Source organism: Talpa occidentalis, unplaced genomic scaffold (assembly GCF_014898055.3).
Source record: "Talpa occidentalis isolate TD23 unplaced genomic scaffold, MPIMG_talOcc4v2.1 talOcc4.8, whole genome shotgun sequence".
Lineage (NCBI taxonomy): Eukaryota > Metazoa > Chordata > Mammalia > Eulipotyphla > Talpidae > Talpa > Talpa occidentalis.
Genome location: NW_023605194.1, coordinates 65,455,411 through 65,464,390, shown reverse-complemented (window position 1 = coordinate 65,464,390; position 8,980 = coordinate 65,455,411).

Below are 8,980 nucleotides of genomic sequence, written 5' to 3'. Positions count from 1 at the left end.
TGGTTGGATACCACATAATTATTTTTCAATAAATAATCCATAATTCATCATTTTAGCTTTTAGTTTTAGTGTCTTTAAAATGGAATGAGAATTTTAAAACACCTGGAGGGCAATTTTAATTGTCAATGCTTCTATCTATGCCTTTATAGATTTTATTTGGCAAAAATTTGAATAATTTTATCACATTCTATAGTAACTTTAATAGAACTTTTCCAAGAAGTATAATGTATTTTTCATATAAGCAATGCATACTTTTTTAATTCACATTTGATCAAATTGACCATAATTTAATTGATATGATGCACAAAATAGGCATAAATATGTCTGAGAACAAACATCCAACTCTTTGCAAGCATACAACTCAATAAGAAGGAACAAAAAGATGTGACTGTACTAGATTAACCCATTGCTTATGAACATTTAAGAGGCATTTGATCTCACTTTATATGTTTACAGATAGAAAAGGAGGGCATTGGTTAATGTCAGAATATGGTAAAGTGGAGGTTAGGTAAGAGAATTCCCTTGGGATTTGTCTTAGTATCGTTTCAGCAGTGTCTTGTAACAAATAATTGTGAATAACTCAGTGGCTCATAGTAGCAAACATTTACATTCATACTCGCAGAACATCAGTTCGTCTGGACTCACTCTGCTTTAAGCTGAAGACAGCTGAGATTGGCTTAAAGCTGTGGATTAGGTCTATATTTCTCCACATGTCTCATCAATCTGGAGCTAGCAATATCAGGGTTAACTTCTTTACTTGACAAATCCCAAGAGCAAAAGAGGGCCAGCTAAATCACACCAACATATTTAAAAACTGCAATTTGCTTCATAATTGCTAACATGTCTTTGGTTAATGCACATGACATCACTAAGCCTGATCTCAGTGGGGTGAGGTGTTTTGATTCACCTGCAGTGAGACACTGCAGATCATATTTAAAAAAAACGTGGATAGAAAATGCTATCATATGGTGTGCAGAACTAGAGAAAATAATCCATCCTACTACAAAATTCTTCACAAAAGAGAATAGGGAATACAACAAAAAGTAAGTCCCCTTCCTTCCTGATTGCACAGTCTTCTATTTAAAGACCACTGACTGCAGGCCTCCCCTGGTGGTGCAGGCGGTTGAGCACCGCGCTGTGAAGCTGTCCGCAGCCTCTGCAGCACCGTTTCAATCCCAGCTGGCCAGCGAGGGTCCTACATGGCACAGCAGACCTATCCTGTCTCCCCCGCTGCTCCCCTCATATTTCATCAGTCTGCCTGTTCTGTTCCCCACTCTGTCTCTGGTGAATCCTCTCACCCTCCGGCACATCTGGCCTGTACCCCAGTTCTTGTATAAATAAAAAACAAATAAATAAATAAATAAATAATAAAAAAGACCACTGACTGCTATCCATGTTTTTGTGTATCTTTCTATAACTACACCGTGCATATTCAAATGGATCCAGACATTCTCAGGTGTTTTTTTTAACCTGCATATATTGTACTATATATACTTTTCAATATCTTCCTTTATTTGCTTAACATATCTTGGAGACCATTCCCTATCAATGCATATGAACTGTTATTAAAGGCTAGATGGAAGTCCATTATTGACAGAGATTTGGATGGATTAAGATCTTTTATAATTCTACACAATGCTGCAAAGAATATTGTACCATTATTATTTTAGACTTTATAAAATATCATTTATGTTTACAGGATAAATATATTTGAACCAAAATTGTTGGTTCAAAGAGTATGTAGAATTTCTATTTGGGATGAAAATATTTTTAACTCTGTTGGGTGACAGGAAAATCTCACCTCTGACAGTCTTCTGTGTGAAACCTGCACCATCTTAAAAATTTCCTGGATGTGTACACACAGAAAGAGTATGTCTACTATGTTCATACTAGAGATCATTAATAAGAACAACTTTTATATAATATCCACAAACAGATTAAGTTTTCCTGTAGAAGGGTCAGATAGAGTTTTTTGTTCTCCCTAAATTAGACACAATGCCTGTGATGTCACATCTCCTCTAAGAGTTAAAATTGTGCCTTTTCCAAAAAAGGAGAAATGGGGGGAAAGTGACAATATCTCCAGAGAATACAAAGGAAATGCCTGGTAGTTCTTTAAGCCATTGACTCTATGGTCTCAAGGATAATGTAATCAGCACCTATGCTTTTACCTTAATGCATGTTGCAATTTATGTAGAGGTTTTCATTTGAAAATTATGAATACAACTCTATTAATGTAGAGTTGCTATAAAGCTAATTCTCCTAATTCATACCTGGAATAATTACAAATGCATTAACTCTAGATTTACACTCTCAAAGATTTTGAGCTTTGTTTTCCAAAAATCTCCCATATCATAATTTCTTCTTTAGTTGTGTTATTCTTTCCCCGAGTAGAGAAGATGACCACATCCTTCAGCCTCAGGTATTCTCAGCCTGCCTATAACAGGTGCTCAAAAAATTATTTATTAACAGAATAGAAGTATAGAAGGACAAAAATCAATCACTAAATGATTCTGACTGTTAAAAGGTTTAATGACTTCTAAGTAAAATGACTTCAGTAACAGAAAATCCATTAGTTTCAATAATTTTCCAATGCCACTATCTTAAAGAAGACATGAATATTCAGAGAGATGTAGAACAGATTTCTTTTTCCAGTTAATTGCACTCATCTGTTATTTATATTTAGAGGCATAATTGCATGGGGTCACCTGCAGGTCTTTGGAGCAATGATAAGGTGGGCAAAAATAAGTAAATTGTTACCCTATTTGACATTCAAATCTAATTAAGTTACAGTTTTTAGTCTATAGCATTGGATATGGAAAAGTTGGAAACTTCAAAGAATTGAGATTCTTTTACAGTCCTATTCAGACACTTCTCTTTTTAGTTACATGGGCTGCCATGCAATGGAAAGGCTATGAATTTGGGAGAATAGGCAACTTCTTTGTGAAAGTTTCTTGACTATGGGCTTGATGTAGATGCTCCTATTCCTTCAAGAATTTCACATTAGAAATCCAGGGACTTCTTCTAAGATCTTCCAGAGAAAATTATCTTCCAGGAAGTTTAACCCTAGCTATAGGGTAAGTGTGTTCTTGGACCTATAATAGAAAACATGGATAAAATCAGCTTCACTGAAGAAGAAATCAATGGCAGAGCTTCTATGGATTGATTACATCCTGTAATCATGGGAAGGCTCCATTGTTTAGCATGTAATAGCTTCTTTAAAGGCTTATTTTTTTCTGAAGTGTTTGAATATTCCATATAAATATGAAAGATGGGAGTGTGGTGAGAGTTTAAGCTAGAGATGGAAACAGAGATCACACTAGGTAGTAAGTGTTCAAGGTTTTCTTCCTCCATTCTAAGAATAGGAAATTACCAAAAGATATGATCTAAGGAAAATGCAATCACTGTATTTTGAAGATTATTCTAACTGTTGGATGAATTAGAAGGGACTACAAGGGAGTCTGTGAAATGTGTCGTCCTTGCCAAGTCTCCTGATTCAGGCTGCTTCCTCCTACAGTGTGCTCCAAAGAGATAATCCCCGGATAATGTGGAGACAAGTATGTAAAAATAAATACTCAACTTCATTAATCAGCAAAATTCAAATAGATACCATATTGAGATATCACCTCACACCTGTTAGGATGACTAGCATGAACATAAATAAAAGACAACATGTGTTGACAAGAAGGTAGAGAAGTTGGAACACGTGTACACTATTAATGGGAATACAAAAGGGTATAGCTGCTATGGAAAGCAGCATGGAGAGTCCTCAAAAAGTTAAAAATAGAACTACTATATAATCCTGCAACTCTATTTCTGAGTATTGATTCAAAAGAACTGAAATGAGGATATTGAAAAGATATCAGCACTCTTATTCATTTCCATGCTATTCACAATAATCACTATATAAAGATAACCTGAATGTAACAGATGAATGCATTAAAAAATTACACGCACAAACACATGCAATGGAATATTGCTCAGCTTCTAAAAAGAAAGAAATTAGGGCCTCCCCGGTGGCGCAGAAGTTAACCGCTGGGCTGCAAAGCTGCCCGCAGCCTCTGTAGCTCCAGTTTGATCCCAGGCCACCGGCGAGGGTCCGGCATGGCGTGCAGACCTCTCCTGCCACACCCGCTGCTCCCCTCAGCACTGTACTTCATCAGTCTGCCTGTTCTGCTCCCTGCTCTGGCTCTGGTGAATTCTTTCACCCTCCCGCGCTTCTGACTGTACCCAGTGCTTGTATAAATAAATAAATAAATCTTTAAAAAAAAAAAAAAGGAAAGAAATTATATTCAGGAATGTGGATAAAACATTATTATGAATGAAATAAGCTAGTCAGAAGGCCAAATAACCTATGGTTACACTTCCAGAGATTTCTAAAATAGCCAAGCTCACAGAAACTGAGAATGGAATGATGGTTTCCAGGAGCTGTTAAGGGCCACAGGGAGTTGTTAATCAACAGCTTCATTCAGTCCAAAGTAAGTCCAAATATATTCTGTACAACTTTGTGCCAAAAGATAAGAAAATATATTGTACTTTAAATTCTGTTAAGAGGGTATATCTCTTTTTGAGTGATCTCACTACAATAAAAAATTATCAAGCTATACCTTTATGTGTGCATTTTTTCTGTTATGTCTATTATATTTCAGTAAAAATTAATGTATTTTGAAAACTCCATTTTTTTCCATTCTAAATCAGTAACCTTAAAATTCCAAAAGAAGGGCCTCCCCGGTGGCGTAGCGGTTGAGCGCTGGGTTGCGAAGCTGCCCGCGGCCTCTGCAATGCTGGTTCTATCCCCGGCTGCTCCCCGGCCACATGGCGCACAGACCTCTCCTGCCACCTGCTGCTCCCCTCAGTAGTGTACTTCGGTCCTTCTGCCTGCTCTGCTCCCCCATCTGGCTCTGGTGAATTCTCTCACCCTCCCGTGCTTCTGACTGTACCCAGTGCATGTATAAACAAAACAAACAAATAAAATAAATAAATAAATAAATAAATAAATAAATAAATAAATAAATAACATGCCTCTATAAAAATAAATTCCAAAAGAAAACAACACCCAACTCTTGCCAGTACCACTACTTTTTTACTCTAGATTTGTATATGGTAACAAATAGATTGTGTAATCACTTACTCTTTCTTAAGACTTCTACATAAAATAGCACACTTAAAACTTGTAATCCTAAGAGATAGCACTATGGTCATAACAGATGAGAAAACTGAATACAAAGAAAAGTTAGAAATGAAGGCCAAATTTGCCTACATTGCACAAGGTGTTATGATTTTCAACTAGGAAATCTGAAACACTAAAACCTACTTTGTAACGTATATATGCATATATGTGCCCAAAAGTATAAAAATGACAATGGACACAATGGCAAAGGTCCTATTTGTTATTACCTTAGACCAAAATTACTTAGAAAATTAAAGAAGGAGATAGGAAATTTGTTGTTGCTGTTTCACAAAATTTAAATATCAATTTGAGAATAGTGGATAAAACTGCTATCTGATCCAACTATCCCACTTCTGGTTGTACATCCGAAGGATTTATGATTATTGTCTCAAAGAGATATTTGCACTCCCAGGTTCACTGCAACACTATTAACAATAGCCAAGACATAGAAACAACATAAGTGCCTGTCAAAAGATCAATGGATGAATGGGTAATAAAAGTGTGGTACACATTTGCCTTGGACCTTGAGGACACTTTCCTAAATGAAATAAGTTAGAGAGACAGAAAAATACTGCATGATCACTTATGTGGAATCTAAAAATATCGAATTAATAGAAACAGAGAGTAGAATTGTGATTTTCAGGAGACAAGGGGTGGGGAAAAAAGGTCAAAGGGCACAGGTTTTAGTCACAAGATGAGCACATTCTGAAGATTTAATGTACAGCAAGGTTAACAATTTTGTGCAATGGACTTATAAATTGTTATCAGAGAAGAGTTTTAATGTTCTCATCAAAGCAACAAAATAGTAATTATGTGAGGTGAACAATACGTTAGATCAATTATAACATTTTTCACTATTTTGCCTGAAATACTCCAAATTTGCATAGAGTCTAGTAATCCTTCACTTCTGAGGAATATGGCTACATAGTTTGTAGAAAAAAAAAAAGTGTGGAAAATTTGATAATGCTTCCCTTTTTTCCCCTTACATTTATATAAATCAGCCCTCGCATTCACAGCCCTGTAGCAGCCTTACTAAGTTACTATAGTTTCTCAAGCTTAAATATCTCTGGGTTTTTTTTTTTTTTTCTAGAATAAGGTAAATTAATTTCAATCAAATACATTTATGTCAAATATAGATTATGACTCTTTGAACATCAGTGAATTTCTTTCAACAGTATTATCAGTTTTAAAGAGGTGAAACCTGACTAAATAACCTTTTGGATAATCCTTCCAAGAGAAGGAAGAAATTGACCAGGACCTTGTTCAGTTTGAACACACCCCATTCTCTTCCCTTTGGAAGTTCATCCATAATTTCCAAGGTCTGGCCAAAACACCACTATTCTTTTTTTTTTTTTAAAGATTTATTTATTTTTTTATTTATACAAGCACTGGGTATAGTCAGAAGCACAGGAGGGTGAGGGAATTCACCAGAGCCAGAGTGGGGAACAGAAGAGGCAGACTGACTGAAATACACTGCTGAGGGGAGCAGTGGGCGACAGGAGAGGTCTGTTGCTCCATGTGGGACCCTTGCAGTGGGCCGGGGTCAAACGGGCACTGCAGAGGCTGCAGGCAGCTTCGCAGCCCAGCGCTCAAGTGCTGAGCCACCAAGGGAGGCCCAAAGCACCACTATTCTTGAAAAGTTTTCCCCAAATTTCATGTCTCAGAATTACTTCCTCCTCTAAGTGACTTTTCGTTCTGCTCCAGAATTTCTTCTTGAAGAGTTTTACATAAATCTATCTCCCTAATTATTGTAAATTAGCTTGAGAACAGGATCTATGTCTTCCTTATCTTTTAACTTTTAGTTGTTTTCATTTTGAAATTATATAGGTTGACAGGAAATTGAAAAAATAGTATAGAGAGATATCATGTACTCTACTCAATTTCCCCCCAAGGTAATATCTTACATAATTAGAGTTTACATAAAACCATGAAATTGACTTTGGTACAATCCACAGAGCTTATTCAGATTTCACAATTTTACATGCACTTATGTGTGTGCAAGTGCTCACACATCTTTCAAAGCAATTTTATCAAGTGCAGATTGAGTGTCACATGTGTAGATTTACTACAACCACAATTTAAATCGAGAACTACCCATTACCACAAACATTCCCTCGTGCTATCTCTTTGTAGTCAGCCACCCTTATGACCTGCAAACCTTCCTTGACACTAACCCCTGGCAACCACTAATCAGTTTCCCATCTCTATAATGTTGTGTAGCCGGAATCATATAGTATGTGACCCTTTGATGCTGGCTTTTTTCGTTGTGAATAATGCCCTTAGGAACCATGTAAGTTGTTGCTGTATGTCATTTAAGTTTTGTTTTTTGCTGAGTAGTATTCTATGACATGGATCTATCACATTTCCCCACTAAAAAACATCTGTTGTTTCCAAGTTTTGGCTTTATCTTTTAACTTTTCAGTGTTAAAAGTTAACAGTGCTAAAGGTGACTTGATAATAGAAAATACTTAATTTTGATTCATTGATATAAGTTAATTCCCACCAAAGCTAATTCTGAGCTGAAACCTTCTCTTGACATGTATATTGTCAGTTTCTTTCCAAGTTTTTACTGATTTGACTATACAATCCTTCACTCATATCTTGATCTGACACTTAGAGATTGCAAAACATTGAAGAAGGGGTCATTAAATTTTTGAGTTCTAATAATGTGACTTAAATATTTTTGGGGGGGCCTCCCCGGTGGCGCAGTGGTTGAGCGCTGGGCTGTGAAGCTGCTCGCAGCCTCTGCAGCGCCAGTTCGATCCCCGGCCGCCGGGCGAGCGTCCCACATGGCACGCAGACCTCTCCTGCCACGCCCGCTGCTCCCCTCAGCAGTGTTCTTCTGCCTGTTCTGCTCCCCACTCTGGCTCTGGTGAATTCTCTCACCCTCCGGCGCTTCTGACTATACCCAGAGCTTAGTATAAATAAATAAATAAATAAATCTTTAAAAAAAAAGAAATATTTTGGGGGGCTCTCTGGTGGCCTAGGGGTTAAGTCTCATTGCTACAGCCTGAGTTTGATACCTGGCCATGGAGCTAACTCACATACGAAGCAACAAACATCTCCTGTCTCGCCCGCTGCTCCCCTCAGCAGTGTATTTCAGTAGAACTGCCTGTTCGGCTCCCCACTCTGTCTCTGGTGAATCCTCTCACCCCCTACCCCTCTGGCCTATACCTTAGTTCTTCTACACAAAAATATTTTTTTTCTTTTTTTAAAGAAATATTTTGGGATAGAGAGATGGTATTCAGGTCTCCGTAAATTATGAAATACTTCTTCCAGCCAATGTTAAAGTGTGACAAGTCTTTTGTCCTATCAAAAACTACATCATCATCATCACATCCCCCCTCAAAACTAATTCAAATGAAATATTAATAGCAATATTGTATAATCATTAAAAATTATAAGCAAAATATAAATAAAAGCACCAACAATTTTTTTTCTATCTTTATTGCTGCAAAAAAGAACATGAATTACTATAAATAACTGTGTTTTTATGGACATCTCATCCAATTTCCAAGCAAATTGCCTCTAACTCCACTTACAAAGCAATTTTGGAAGCCAAACCGTCCCTCTTTCTGTACTTCCTACCTTTGTCATTTTAATTTAGTGTGAATCATTTTGCTAAACAAATGAGTCAGCTGAGCTGAGAAAATTAATTTACTTGGAAGATTATTCACCTTTAATAAGTCTTCCAAATTTTTTCTCCCATAGTAAAATAATATTAACAAAAATATAGTGCTTCCTTAGTGGTGCAGGGGTTAATGACAGTACTATCAAGCTATGGCTAGCCACTGCAACGTAATTTCCAAACCC